Genomic DNA, 16,741 nt, shown 5'->3' with positions numbered 1-16,741 from the left:
TACCTACCTTCCTTCCTTCCTTGTTGTTCTTTTTTTCTATGAATTTCTCTAAAAAGTCCTTCACAAGCATAGGAAGGAAAGTAGATGAGCTTAAATGCCAGTTGCTCAGAGGCATTGACAGCCTGCACTGAGAACCCCAGCTTTCCAGGGCTCTTTGCACCTGGAGGCCCGTGTGAGGTGGAGACTAGGCTTAGCCCTTCTTACCGGGCAAGAGGAGCCACCAGCACAGCCAGCATCACCAGATTACCCAGAGAGAGATGCCATGGTCATCTGGTAGACCCTCCTGCCCATCTCCCCCTGGTACCCAACTGTGGGGCTATGTGACAGTTACATGAGTAAGGTCCTGGCTTCTTTAGAAGAGAGTGGAACAGTAGCAAGTTGCATATGCAGAGTTTAAACTCTCAGCTGTGCATGCAGCTAGGTTCATAGGGCTTTACTTATACCCTATGGTAAGAAATCGAGGTGATAGAGAAGCCAGTACAGACGTCACTCTATAAGATCGGCCTGGCTCCCCTCTCATTGTTTTTATATTTTGCAGGTTCTAGGTTTCTTCTAAATATAAGATTTTGTGCTTTCCACTAAGTCTTCTAAAATCCCAGGAGATGTGCATTCACTGCAAGTTACTAGCTCAGTGACTGAAGGGTTAATTGCTCACAGGATATAGTATAAATGAAAAAAAAAGCTTAAAAGCCTGTATTTTCTCTCCACATCTACACGTGTGATGGGAAATACATTTATTTTGTGGTAAGAAAGGGCAATAGGTCCTTCAAATATTTTCTAATATTTGACTTCCTTTTTGATCCGTAAGTTTTTTGGCAGTATGCTAAATTTCCAAATATTTGGAGCTTTTCTAGATGTCTGGGTGCGATTGCTTTCTAATTTCATCCCATCGTCAGCAGAGAAATATAGTCTCATAAGTTTATTGATCTCTCTTGTACCTGAAAGAATGTTTATTCTGAAGTTTTGTCATTATTACGATGGTCTGATAAGTCAGATTGTTTGACGATGTCATTCAAAACTTCCAGATACTGGTTTTCCTCCTAACCACCCCCACACTTTTTTTTTTTTTTGGTCTAGTTCTATCACTTACTGCAAGAGGATTAGTAAATCTTCACCTAGGACTGTGGATTTCTCTCTCTCCCTCAAATTCTGTCAAATTTAACTGATAAATCACAGCCTACAGTCACAAAACATCGATCTAGGAGAGCAGAGAGGAGAATGACCCTGACCTCAGTGGGCTCAAGGATGGATGACAAAGGACCTGGTCATGAGTCAGATTAGAGGAGGTCGAAGCCCCAGACAATGCCAAGTGAAGTCCAAGAACAGAATGGGTATGGTGGCTGAGTTAAAAGTCAGAGGGAACCCTTAGGGGGCAACACATAGAGCACCTGGCCAATGCCTTCCCAGCTGGGGACTGGACTGTTAGCAAAGCTGGAGCCTGTGGGAAGATAAAGCTCAGTGTTCAAGCCTCTCCCTCCCCCGGGCCGCTGAGAGGGTTGGAGTGCGGGACGTTCTGGAATGTTCTAGCTGCGGTGGGAAGCCAGGCGGAGATAGGAACCGTTTCTGTAAATTGAAATATCAAAATATTTCATCAGAAAAGCCCTGAATCTCCAATCTCTAATAGTTTGTTATGATTTTTTGCCACTCACACCCAAGTTTGTATTTACAATTCTGTATAATTTTTCTTAGAAATTAAATTGTATAAGCTTTACCCCCCCCCCGGCCCCCCACAAAGCTTGGGTTCACCCAAACCCTCCGGGCACTACCTACCAGCTATGCAACCTTGGACAAGTTGTTGGGCGCTCTGGCCTAACTTCCCTCAACAGTACAAGGTTGATAATAGTACCCACTTCACAGGCTTTTAGAGAGACTTAATTCAATGAGTCTATTATGTACAAAGACATATACAATAGTGCTAGGTGCACAGTAACATTGAGTCAAGTGTTTGTTAAATAAAAATAAACAAAAGAAACATGGGTATAAGCTTTAAGTAGTCAGACTGGGGTTCTAGTTTTGACCACTGTGCCCTGAGGCTCAGTGTTCTCATCTGGAAAGTAGGGATATGATTTTCAAGCTCTTAAAATTCTGTGCATCTGGTAAATTTCCACGGTTTGACTCACCCCCAAGCTACATCTTGTAGCTCTTGAGTTAGCTACTTCTCCATCTGCCCTGAGTGGAAAGTTTTGGTGCAAGTAAATATCTTGCAAAATCATCACATTTTGCATTTCAAAGCTATATGTGAATTTTTTTAAAAAAAGGTGTCCATATCTGTGTCTTTTTTAACGTGAATTTTGGAAGATTGGCTATATTTTGTTCTTTATTATTATTAACTTGGTTTGGCGTTAATTTTTAAAAGTACTTGCCTCAGGGCACCTGGGTGACTCAGTCATTTGAGCATCTGCTTTCAGCTCAGTTCATGGTCTCAGGGTCCAGGGATCGAGCACTGCATCGGGCTCCTGGCTCAGTGCGGAGTCTGCTTTTCCCTCTCCCTCTGCCTCTGTGCATGCTCTCTTTCTCAAATAAATAAACAAAAATCTTTAAAAACCATTTGCCTTGATTTTAAATGAAATATTAATATATATGTATAGGTAGGTGTATATAATATACAAATATACCAGTATTTCACTTATGAACAAGCTAAATATATACACACATAATTATTCTCTGTGTGTTTGCACATATGTGTATATCTTATGGAATTTTGACTAATTTGGACATCTCTGTGTTGGGACTGGCTTGCGTGTCATATTTTATTTTTCATGGGAGTGAAACATCCAATTTTAAAACAATTTCTGAAGTTGAGAAAATTCTACTTAATAAAATCATTAATCCTTCTAATGATCATTTGTTCTGTTCCATGTTCCAGTGCCATCTTTACAGTATTCCATTTTTTGAAAATATCACCCTGGGCTTGAGGCGCCATGTGTATGTGGAGAGATTTCAGGTGGGTGATGACACAAGCCACTTGAATGTCAAGTATGTTCTGCATCTCATGCCTGCAACACCTGATCCTTCAAACTGCTAATTGTACTTTAATATGTCAGCCAAAGGTGCCACTAAACAGACTTTAAGATTATTTTTAATTTATTATAAAGGTGAAGAGCATGAAGGATTTGACAGTCAGGCTTTTAGTTTATTATTGATGACAAATTTGTTTAGTCACAAAGTCTCTTTATAGAGCCAAAGTCAAGAACACTATTGAATAACAGCATATTTCCTATAGAAAATATATATAGTATAGAACAGCAAAATTCTTAGCTGAGTATTATAAGTGCAGCATTTAAAATAATAGAATAAGAGTCTATGAATCAACACACATGACTTGGATTCATGTGGCATTTACATGGGCCTCAGTGCTCTGTTCTGAAAAATCATCTCCTTCAACAGTGTTGCGGTAGGGATGCCAGGGTGGCTCAATCGGTTAAGCGTCTGCCTTCAGCTTGGATTGTAATCTCAGGGTCCTGGGATCACATCCCGCATCGGGCTCCTTGCTCTGCAAGGAGCCTGCTTCTTACTCGGCTTCTCCCCCTGCTTGTGCTCTCTCTCTCTCTGATAAATAAATAAATTAAAAAAAATCTTAAAAAAAAAAAACGGGGTTATGGTACTGGGGATGATGTTTAAGTTTGCACCTGCCAGAGGAAAGTTACAAGTAAAAGTCAGGAGTAGTCACAACGTTGGAGGTGCAGAAATTGAGAATCCCTGGAAATGATTTAAGTCCACTTCTTACAAGCTAGCAAAGACAACCTCAGTAACTGCAATGTGTTTCACTTTATAGAGTCAACAACCTGTTTGCCCTATTTGATTCTTGACCAGTAGCACTAGAAAAGAGTCTTCAGGGTCCCATCTTACAGGTGACACACCTGAGGTTCCAGAATGTATCAGCGTGGGAGCTAAAACCCACATCTAGGCTTATAGACTCCAAATCTGGTGCTCTTTGTGCTAAGCTGCTGCAAGCTCATGGGATGCCAAAAGAGCCGATTTCCATGCCTGCCATATGGTTTATCACTCATCATGGCTCATCGGGGAATCCTAGACATTTGCTGTCTTTCAGAGCTTTGACAACCCGCATAACAAATGCGGTGCAATCGCCAACTGATGAATATCTTCCCTACCTCCAACACATGATGATATAATCTTGATGTAATGAGTTGTATGTGGACTGCATCCTCTATGTCAGATAGAGAATGGATAACGGTTATAAACAGACGTTTGGCTGCTTGGATTTGTACCAGGAGCTTTCTAGTGATGTGTCTGCTGCGATGCTCAGATAGAATGAAATTCCCTAGCACTCCTCCAGCCATGATTCCAGTAGCCTGTGGAGCCAGATAGAGGGGCTCATGGAGAGAAGGGTGTGACGAGACCCCCCGATGGTGCCTAGGAGGAGAGGGAGATTGACAGAGACAGCATTCAGACAGACTGGAAAAAGTTCAAGGACATTTTGCTTCATGTGGCTTTTACACGGGCCTCACTGCTCTGACCTGAAAAAGTCACCTCCTTACACAGAGTCATGGTACGAGGGATGATGTTTTAGTTTGCAGCTGCCAGAGGAAGGTTACGGGTGAACATGTAAAGCATTTAAAGCATTAGCGTGAGAGACATCTGGCTGTGCACATCAGTTGTATTATTCTCTGTGCATTTGTGTGTATTAGTGTTAATTATTGGACATGAATTGAGATCTGTAAATAAGAATTGGACGGTCCAGCCCTGTTTACACATCTGGTATTGCAGAGCTTGCTAATTCCATTACACACTAATATAGAAACTGAAGGGCAAGGGTGAAGCTAACATTTATTGAGCACCTACTGTATAACAGGCACTTTATATGCATTATTTCATTTAATCCTCATGACAACTCAATGAGATAGTTATTTCTATAGACATTTCACAGGTGAGGAAATAGTTCAGCGAGGTTAAGGAATGTGCCAGGGGCTATGCAGCTGTTAAATGGCAACACCATTATACTGTAAACTGACTTAAATGAAAGCCCATGCATCCGAACTACTGCATGTCACATTTCCCCCAGTAGATTTATATGCTGTCTGTCTCTGAGAAGGAGGCTGCTTTTCCTGACAGGAGCTCACCCTTCAGCAATGGTTTCAGAAAAATAGCAATTTAGGGAAAAGTACACGTTTGCACATAGATTTAGATATGATCATATCTTAAAACAACATGGCCAAATGTGTAAAACAGTGATTTCTGGACATCAGTTCAAATTATTTTTCAGACGGGGCTTGTGTACCCTTTAATGGTTCCACAAATTTCCCCCAAACAAAATAAGAAGTGACTTATTGTGCCTGAGAGCAAATTGCTTTTCACTCATGACTTTCTTTAAAAATAACATCTTATAAATCGGAGGTGGAGATGAACCGTGAGAGACGATGGACTCTGAAAAACAAACTGAAGAGTTCTAGAGGGGAGGGGGTGAGGGGATGGGTTAGCCTGGTGATGGGTATTAAAGAGGGCATGTACTGCATGGAGCACTGGGTGTTATACGCAAACAATGAATCATGGAACACTACATCAAAAACTAATGATGTAATGTATGGTGATTAACATAACAATAAAAAAATTTAAAGAAAAAATAGCATCTTATGAGAAGAGGCACTGTTTTTAGTATAAAATATTAAAGTAGTTCATTTTGCATTGGATTACATTTTAGGGTTTTCTGATAAAGAATCAGTGGTTTTCATACTAGGATTCTCATTTCAAGTAGTCATCATCAATTTTTCTCACTTTAAAAGTTTTTAATGGAAAGCGTTGATCAGGTTGTAGAAAGTTGATAAGATACCAGGGGAGAAGAGGAATTTGTGGGAAAATAAAGTGGGTATATATTATCGATTTTTTTCACTGTGGGAAAATTCTTGGGGGGAAAAAAAGCCCTGGTTGATAACTGCATTTTTTTTTAACACTTTAAGTCTGGGTTATAAAAAAGGAGATTAGGAAATAAGAGCTCCGGAGGGGAGTGTGTGGAGTTTGTAGCCATATGAGAGTCAATGTAGGTTCATCCCTGGTAAAAAATGTACATTTTAGTGAGTGATGTTGATCTTGAGGAAGGTTCTGTGTGTGTGGAGATGGGGTAGATGGGAAATCACTGTACGTTCTTCTCAATTTTGTTGTAAACCTAAAACTATTCTAAAAAACAGTCTTTAGAAAAGGAGTTCGTGAAATAGATGTTTATTATTTGCTTCACCCAAACTGAGGGCTACTCTAGAAAGATGGGCAGTTTCTCCCTGGCTGTCCCTGAGTTCATCGTGATGCTTTTCAGAGCTAGGATGAGGGCGTCTGCCTTGTACGCTGGGTGAATGATGTTCTCTATTTTCAGAGACATGCACTAAATTGCCATGTGGTTGCAAGGAAACAGACTTATTTCTTTAAACCATTTTAAAAATGAATAGCCATTAAGCAATAGGGAAGTCATTACCTTTGAATTAGAAAATTAGGACAGTGTGCTTGGTTCCAAAGTTATTCACACAAAGCATGGAAAAGGCAGTGACTTATGGTATATCTTCTGATCAACTCTTCTGTGTTTGCTGGAGGAAATAAAGGATCCTTCACATTCATAGACAGAGGTTCCTACAGCAGGTGATGCACATTCATTTATTCTTCCCACACATCCTTATCATATGCCTATCCCATGCCTCATCAGGCACTGTTCTAGGCTTTGCGAATACAGTGGAAAACCTGATGGATGATGCTCCTGCCTCTTCGGGTGACATTTTTGCAAACAACTCACAGTTAAATTTGAATTTCAGATAAACAGAATTTCAGATAAACAACAAGTAATATTTTAGTGTAAGTATGTCCCATGAGCTATTTTATCCCATATTTTATCCAACAACCTTAATCCTGAAGGAACCCGTAGGAGACACTCACTGAAGGTCAAGAGGAAGAACATTTATGCTGTAAGAAGTTGGGGGAAACTGTGCAGAGGCCCCATGGGGCAAGATGAGGATGGGAACTTCTTTTATGGGCGGGCAATGTGGCCGGTGGTCAAGAACTGGGGGCACTGGAGACAGATTGCTTAGACCTAAATTCTGTCTCCACTGCTTACTTGCCACATCACCTCTGGGTCAAATCATGTAATCTCTTTCCCCCGGTTTACACATTTGAAAAATGGAAATGAGAATAGTACCTGTAGGGGCACCTGGGTGGCTCAGTTGGTTGAGCGTCTGACTCTTGATTTCGGCTCAAGTCATGATCTCAGGGTCATGAGATTGAGCCCCGTGTTGGGATCTGCCCTCAGCAGGGAGTCTGCTGGAGATTGTCTCTCTTCCTCTCCCTCTGCCCCTCCCCATGCTTGTGTGCTCTCTCTCTCTCTCTCCCTAAAATAAATAAATAAATAAATCTTTAAAAAATAGTACCTGTATCATAGAGTCAGTAGGAAGATGAATATAGTTAATACACATAAATAGAATATACCATCTAAGTATTTGCTATTATTGTCATTTTTTTTTTTTTTGATTGCCATAGGCAACTCACCATGAAATGTTCCCCTTGGACATCAGGGGTATATTCAGTATAAATTGATCCACACTCATCAAACATCTTCTTAGTTTCCAAAATAAATCTCTGACAATATTAAGCCCATTGTTCCTTTCACAAAACAAAATGTGTAGGTACCTCACTGGCAGCCATATCCAGGGTGCCAAGCTGAACATTTATTTTAAGAGGACTATCTGAAATTTTTCATAACTATTGTCAGAGCTCCTGGCTTCTCTTAGCAGTTCCAGGATGGATCACATCACTTAACAAGGAAACCTTCTACTTCTTTCTCTGCAACTGGTCCTAATATTCCGTAGCTATTTACAATACAGAGGTTCCATAATTTTTTTAAACTACTTTATGAAGCAACTCTTTGTTGATACACAAATAAAAAAGGTTACATGAGGTGTAACAAAAGGTGGCACTTATAGTAAGGGCATTTTTTTTCAAGATTTTATTTATTCATTTGAGAGAGAGAGAGAGAAAACACAAGCTGGGGGGCAGGGGGAGAGGCAGAGAGAGAAGGAAACTCTCTGTTGAGCATGTAGCCCAATGTGGGGCTCTATCCCAGGACCCTGAGATCATGACCCAAACCAAAGGCAGACGTCCAACTGACTGAGCCAACCAGGAGCTCTCAAATAGTGTCAACACAAATGTTTCAGAATCTCTTTTTTAGTGTAATTCAGCACTCCCTTCTGGACTTCAGCATGGCCAAGGCCAGGCCCCATTCACAGCAGTGACGTGACCGCCATGCTCAGACAACTGTGGAGGGAGGACATAGATGTTGGAGATACCATGTTTTATGGAAGTCATCATGGTCATTGGCTTCTACCCTTCTTTTTTTTTTTTAAAAAAAAGCTTTATTTATTTGACAGAGAGTGAGCATAAGTAGGGGGATCATCAGGGAGAGGGAGAGGGAGAAGTGGGCTCCTCACTGAGCGGGAAGCCCAATGTGGGGCTTAATCCCAGGACCCTGGGATCATGACCTGAGCCAAAGGCCAACACTGAATGACTGAGCCACCCAGGCGCCTGGCTTCTACCCTTCTGTGCCAAACACACCAAGTCGTAGTGCCAATAGCATCAATGCACAGGAGGGTAGGGTGATGGAGAGAGAGCATGGGCTCTGATTTCTTGCTAGCTGGGTGGAATCATCCTCTTCTCCATCATTCCATACCTCAGTTCCCTCAACAGCAACTCATAGAGTTCTTGTGAAGGTCCCATGAGTACATATATGTAAAACGGCTCTTACAACTATGCCAGACACATAAAAATCCCACAGAATATATACACATACATTGAACACTCAACGTAAAGTACAATCATTATTATTATTTTGCTGGTGTTCCATTGACCTCGCACCGCAAAGTTCCCAGATGCTGCCCAGACATGATGGGGACTCTTGCCCTGTGAGTGCACTGGGACATGCTTACTGCCCATGGATAAGTGAATTTTAACACATCTAAGCACTAACTTTATTATTATAGTTGTTGTTATTATTGTTTTACATAAAAAAGCTAATGACACAGGCTAATTTTTAATCAACAAATTTGATCCTAATTTTCAAATACTTGTAGGACCCTTCAGAAGAGCTCTCATTAGGAAAAAAAAAAGAAAGAAAAAGAAGAGCTCTCATTGCTCCACACAGCTTTGGAATCTGTTTACTTGCCTGTGGACTCAGGGGCCATCTTGTGAATTTGTGGTTCTTTTGGTGCCAAGACTGTTGGATGAATTGAATGAGCCAACCCCTGAGTCAAAAGCAAAGGTTAACTTCAAAATACTAGAACTGATTTTAGAATTACAAAATTGTCTCTAAAGCAACTCTAAAAAGCTATGTTAAAGACTATTTCTTCTGAGCCATGGTTACAAGTTTGAAATACAGTTTCCTCTGACCACTTTGAATGGAGAACAATTATTAACATCCTTGACCTCTACGTTGATATTTTAGTCTTGCTACTCACAGGGTATCCCAATGGAAGAGCTGTATACTAACATATTGGCATACCATGATAGCTTGCTAGAAATGGAGACTCTCAGGTCTCACTCCAGAACCACTGCATCAGAATTTGCATTTTAACAAGATCCCCCAAGTAATTTGCATGCATATTAAGGTTTGAAAGGTTCTGTTTTATAGTCTGTCTACATTAGTGTTACACCACATTCAGCCCCAATTCTTACCTGTAAAGTTTTGAGGTCACTACACTCATTACAAGGTGATGTAATTCTTAACTGCCCATGCTGACGACAGTGGGATCCTTTGGCACATGTATCGTTGACCCACATAACTGGAATTTTAACTGGCTCCTCTGGTGTTTATCTTGTATAACTTGTAACACCAAATAGAGCTGACCACAGAGGTTACCACTTCATCACTATGAAAAGCCACTATCGGAATGTCCTAGTTAAGGCAAATTGTTGGTATTGATAACAGCCTTTGGGGTTTGGTGATGGCTGCTGGGGTCATAAATGTCCTGCTGGCTTGTGCCAAACCTCAACTAAATGAGAACATTGCTGCTCAGTATTATCACGTCTATGGGTACTTTTTAGTGTAGCTCATCATACAAAACAATTCTACCAAGAAAAGGCCTCAGCTCATCCACCCAAAACTCATTTCAGTGAAAGTATTTCTCCATGGAAGGAGGGTGGAGAATGTGTCATTGCTGGTATTAACTAATCAAGGTACAAACCATTCTTTGCTCAGTGGCACTGCCACAAAATATTTGGAGATCTGCCTCCACCCACAAACTACTTAATGGGAAAAAAGTCATTGCTGCCAACCCGCTGTCTGATTCTGAGTTTTTATGACTGCATTTCTCTGCATGGTAATCTGGGTCTAAATGTGGACCTTGTTCCCTTCTCTGCTTTTTTTACTCTTCCCAACCAAAACACCCATGAGGTTAGAACCCTCAAGCTCTTGAAACTGGTGTGTCCATTTTGATCGAACAATCTGCATTGTCCCCGTTGCACTCTGTGGATGTTTCTGTTTGGTTCTTAGAAGATGTCTGAGCCCAGTCTCTGAGCACTGGAATGGCTCTTTGCCACCCTGGGAGTGAATTTTTGCCTTTCTTGCTGACATTTTAAGTAGACCACTGGGTGTGGGCTGCTATTCTATTTCCCAACATGCTTGGTGCAATTACACTAAAATATTACAAAGCCTGTTTGTGGAAAGGGTGAGGGTTTTGGCCCCAGAGCCCAAACCTCTCCAGAGGACAGTGTGAGACAGAGCGTGAACAAAGGTGCCGGCCTATTGGAGGAATTGTGGGTAGGTCCTTGGAGGTCTAATCAGCCTGATCAATTCCTGTCAGTGCCTGGAGAGCTCCCTGAGTTTCCAGGACTTGGTCCTCCCGAGGAGATCCATGCCATGTGGACAGAGTTTCCCAGAAAGAGATGGCAGGAGAGGTTGGCTTTTTATTTCACTGCAATGCTTTGGCAAAATTCTCATCCACAATGACTTTTTCTTATTTTGCCACCATGATATTTAGTTGTGGCTACATTTTACAGTGGATTGTTTTTAATATATATATATACATATATATGTATACACACACACACACACACACACACACAGACATATGATACATATGTATAGATGACGAGCCTCTGCTCACATCCTTCAGAGAGTACCAACCTGGAGCCAAAGCTGAAGTGTTAGATTGTTGATTAGGATAATGTGTTCATAAATTAGGATAATGTGTTCTATTAGTTTCTGTAATAGTTGAGTATATTCTAGTGGCATATTCTGAATGAGGAAGGAAAAATCAAAGATGCAGTGTGGAAATCATGACATCCATAATTATCAAAAAACACGTTTCTGGAAAGAGTTGCCAAGAGTTGTATCTGTGGCCCATTACACTGCTTCCTTCCCAGGGTGTTGTCACTCCAGGATAACTGGTTTTGAGCAAGGTTGGTTGCTGTGGAAGGGAGAGAGAACTTGAGTAGCATGGTGAAATTTCACCCCATGGAGTGAAGAATTCTGGAGTGGGTGGTGGAAATGACCACCAACAAAGGGAGGTCGGGACTTCTAGGTAATAAGGAAATACCTGTAGATGTGGGTGGAGACATCAAGGGAAGAAAATGATTTGGTTCCAAATTAAAAGGACAACTGGCTAAAATGCAAACTACACCAAGATACCATTTTTCAACCATGGGATTGGTCAACATCAAAAAGTTTGACAAGAGACTCCTGCTGGGAAGGCCATGGGGGCAAAGGCCCACTTTGTATGAGGCTGGAGGGAATGCAACACAACACAACACAACACAACACAACACTCACAGAGGAACATTTGGCAATATCTAGAAAGAGGACTTGTGGATGTGCCCTTTGAAGCAACAATACTCCTTCAAGAAAGCAATTGCAAACATACTGGCAAGATGTGAAGGGCTGTTTGCACTAGACTTGTGACTGAAACGTGGTTTGTAAGAGCAAAAGAAACAACCCAGGTGCCCGTCAGTGGGTTGACTGGTTGAGTACACTGTAGTACACCTACACAACAAGGCAGCTATACAACAAAACAAGGAAGATAGACCACTTCTGAATATAGTATTAGGATGAGGAATAGCACAGTTAGTATTTTGTGTAAGAAAGGAGGAGAAATACCAACAGAAGTTCACACACACTTACATTTTTTGAAAGACCCAACAAAATAAGATGGGAAAAAAGGTAGTGACAAGGATGGACACTAACTAGACCTTTCTGAATAGGCCTTGTTGTATAAATCTGACTTTGGAACCAAGTGAGCGTTTTATGTAACTAAACATTACACTGCACAAATAAAACATGATTTAAGAAATTGAGACACAGTGAAACAAATGATCCCAACTGCGTGTCAAGTGGATAAAAAAGAAAATCACATAGGAAAAAGTGGTTTCATATGACAGCATAGAAAATTTGACTGTAAACACTTTCCATGAGGGATATACCCTCAGGAGTGAGTACTAAAACAATTTTTAACTGCATTTTACAGTTTTATTTTTAGTAATAATATTGGTGTTGTTAATTAAATTATACAGATATACATATAGATATATTTTAGGGTAAAGAAATAATGTTGGTAACGACATTAGGAAATCAGATTTTTCAGAATAGAGATACAAAATAAAAGCAATAAGTCAAGTAAAACTTCTTGAATTTTCATCTGAATTAAAAATATAATATGGACCTATTATCTATTTTTTCCTCTTTTTAGAAAATATGTATTTCCTAGTCCTTTAAACTGGAAACATCCCAATATCTACCCACAGCTGAATGGATAAAAAATGTGGTATCTCCATACATTGAAATACCACTATGTAACAAAAGGAATGATGGCCAGTCTACACAGTGGCATGCATGAATTTCAAAAACATTACATTGAGTGAAGGAAGTCAGGTACAAAAGGCTACATGTTATATGACTTCATTCATAGAATCTTCTAGAAGAAGCAAAACTCCAATGCAAAGTGGATCTGTGGTTGCCTGGGTTGCGACGTGGAAGGATTGCATGCAAAGAGACAGCAGGGAAGTTTCTGGGACTGTGAAAATGTAAATTTTAGTAAGGGTGTGAGTTACATGAGGGTATAGATCAAATTTTATATATAAAATGTGTATAATTATACCTTAATACATCTGATTTAAACAAAGAGAAGACAAGAAAACCTGAGGAACAGGGGATTGGGCTAGGAGCTGTGTACAGCAATCCTGAGCTCTTGCTACACATCCAGGAAGGGAACTTGCCCAGTACACAAGTAGGCAAGTAAGCAGGAAGTAGGGCCAAGAGTAACACGCACGCCCTGTCTGCCATCAAAGGTCAGGTCTGGAGAGTTCTCCAATTGCTTGAGAATGAGCAATCAGGAAAAAAGCCACACAAAGCAACAAAAGTCCCATTAAAAATATGCATAAATAAGGGAAATGGCACATCATGTTATAACACATCTCTGCAAAAGGTTTCCTGCTGGATTTAAAAGGAGATGTGAGAAAGGCATCTGCTCATTGCACAGGTGATGGAGAAACAAGGCCTCCAGAGACAGGATCGGGGTGCCTTGTGGGGAAAATGTGCGGCTGTGCCATTTGGCAGGATGAGACACACCTCAGAGCTTGTCTGGGTAGGACTGTAAAGAGTTTGATGACACATTAAGGAGTGTGCATTTTTGTTTTGCGGGCTTTGGATCTTTTTTTTTTTTTTTCTTTAAGCTCAGGAGAGTAATGCGATCAGTCTATTTTAGCTTTGTTTGTTTTAATTGAGGAAGATTATCCTGGCTGTAGAGGGAAGGATGGCTTGGTTACGGGAAAGATGGAGGCAAGCAGGGTTGTTGGGAGTCCGCTGGGTGAAAGATGATCCTGTTCCAAACTGAGACAGTGGTGGTAGGGATAGAAAAGACCAGATGGAGGGGCGCCTAGGTGGCTCAGTCAGTTGAGCGTCTGACTCTTGGTTTCAGCTCAGGTCATGATCTCAGGGTTGTGAGATCGAGCCCCACATCAAGCTCTGCACTCAGTATGGAGTCTCCTTCAGATTTCTTTCTCCTTCACCCTCTCCCTCCAGCTCTCTCTCTCAAATAAATAAATAAAATCTTAAAAAAAAAAAAAGACCGGATGGACTTGAAGGGAGTTCTTGATGTGGCCATGGAAGCAACTACTGACCAATGTGTTCATGTATGGGACCAGGAGGAATGGAAGGTGAGGGGAAGTAGGAGGAATGAGGAAGGCAATGGGTGAAGAAATGGTAAGAATTAAGGTTTCTGGCATTAGGACTCTGCGTAAATGATAACTCAATCAACAGAGACCAGAATACAAAGGAGACTCAGGATGGAAAGCAAAATAATGGGAGCTGGTGGAGAAACTGGAGTTTGATTTACCCGTGGGATATCCAGGAGTTATAATCCAGTTGTATTATATTAGGCTTTTACTAGTAATTCTGTTTAGGGAGATACTTTAGACCTGTGTAAGTCTAAGTCTGCATGATCATAAGCTATCGTATAACAAGACTTCTGCATGTGTGCCAAAAAGTTCATTTTACTTTTTGGTGTTTCAAGGATCATCTCGGTGTTACATCACTCCAGAAAGGGACTTAACTTTTACATTTCGTAAATCCGCACGTTTAAGCTCTCAAATTCAGCTTCATGATTTAATCAATCCTAAAAAGTATCAAGTGCTTCCCATACGCAAGACACTGTGCTAAGTGCTCTAAATACAGAGAAGTATACGAACTCTGTCCATGTGTAGAAATTAGCCAGAGGAACTCATGGAGTTCTCTGCTTGAAGGGAGCAACTTAGGATGTGTGTCAAGCCTCGAGACTGATGAGCAGTCCGGGAGCTGAGTTTAAGCTTTGCATGGAATCAGAAAGTGCCCAGTGAAGGATGCCTCAGGACTAAATGTTATCTACCGCAAAGAGGACTTAGAACAGTGTGAACGACCCTGTGGAGCTCAGGTTGTTTGTTGAAGAGTTTATTACCTAGACCCATAACTGTGAGTGCACCCCCCTTTCTCTGACCATCTGCTGAATTCATTCCATTGCTTTGCAAACTATTTGTGCCCCGTTTGCTGGAAGCTTTGCAGCTATGGTAATGAAGTGACTATTGAGGGAGTATCATGTTGGCTTTATGATAGAGGAGTCCTCTCTTAATTGGGAGGTTCTTATTCGGGAAATCTACTCCTTCAGGATGTGATCGGAGAACTGATTTAGCACTAATGATATTTAATGGCAGTGGCTGGAATTTAATAGGGAGGATAATTTCATGTAATTGGGGGGCCTTCAGGTGAGTTAATGCTCTTGAGTGGCACAGCATTTGGGGCGGTGTCTGAGTCGAATGTGTGCTTCCTGTCTGCATTTCCCCTCCTGCAGCTCTGATGAAAATGAGCAATCCTGGAGAGCCGTGCAGTGTTGGCCATTCTGTTCTGCATCACGGGGTGGATCTCTTTCTAAAAGAATGGCCCAGGACAGGTGCTATTTCCTAAGGGAGACACCACTCTGTTTTAGTCTCAGCCAAGTGTTAGTCTAAACTTCTCTTTTTGTTCCTTTCTTTTCTTGAAGCCATAAGCCAGTTTATGTGAGTCATTCTTTAAATGGACCTGTCAGAGACCTGACACGTAAGTGTAGAATGAACCGATTTTAATTGGGGCTGCCACCTCTAGATTAGAATGCTGTTGGTCCACGGTGTTGCTCTGTAAATACCATGTAAACATCACGGTGACAACATGATGTGACGAACCAAAGCTCCTTCTGGGGGTTAAACACAGCCAAACTGTCATTTCAGAATTCACTGGGGGGATCTAACTGACCCTCTGAGTCAAGTAAGCTCAGTAATCATGCCTGTCAACAGGTCAATATTTTTCATTGATGAAACATCCACAGCCGGGCTACAAAAGCTACTGTACAGAGGACCGGTCAGCAACTGGCTGGTGTTAATGTCCTTTCACAGGTTAAAGACCTGGATAGGACACTGAATGATGTTAATGTCACTACAAATGATGCCAGGAATTGCTACTCATCATCATGTGGTTTTGGAGTTTCTTACTTCATGACGTCATAACACCAAAGATGAGCAAGCCTGACTTGACAATCTAGGCTTTTCTGGGGCATAGTGGAGGCCACAGTACGTTTTCCTGTGTTCCATACAGAAAACACGCTGTGTTTCAACTCAAGTGTTTTGAATTTCCATGGGAATCATCTAGTTTTGATAAATGTGGACACCTGCTATCACTGAGTGCCATAGCCTGAATGTATGTCCCCCAAAATTCATGCATGGAAACCTAATCTCGGATGTGATGGCGTTTGGACACGGGACCTTTGAGGAGTGATCAGGTCTTGGGGTGGAGCTCATGAATGACATTAGTGCCCTTATAAAGGAGACCCCAGAGAGCCTCCTCACCTTTCCTAGCATGTGGGAACACAGCAAGAAGACCACTGTCTCTGAACCTAACCAAACACTGAATCTGCCAGCACCTTGATCTTGAACTTCCCAGCCCCTAGAACTGTGAGGAAAAATGTTGTTTAAGTCACTGGGCATATGGTATTTTTGTTACAGCAGCCCAAACAGACCACAACACCGAGATGATGATGATGATGGTGGTGGTGGTGGTGGTGGCAGTGGTGAGTTATTATATCATCTGCATGGGCATGACAACATTTGGTTTAGCCGGTCTATCTGCCCTTAAAGTCATTTCAGGAAGGCAAGGGAAATGCACCAATGCCAGATCCTCACAGACATGGGTGACTCACAGGTGGAGGACTTTTACCCCCAAAGAGGCAGGACTTGTGAAGAGCTCCAGAACACCCCCACTGTCCCC

This window comes from Zalophus californianus, chromosome 1 (genome assembly GCF_009762305.2).
Source record: "Zalophus californianus isolate mZalCal1 chromosome 1, mZalCal1.pri.v2, whole genome shotgun sequence".
NCBI classification, from domain to species: Eukaryota; Metazoa; Chordata; class Mammalia; order Carnivora; family Otariidae; genus Zalophus; species Zalophus californianus.
This window is presented reverse-complemented; position numbering follows the sequence as displayed.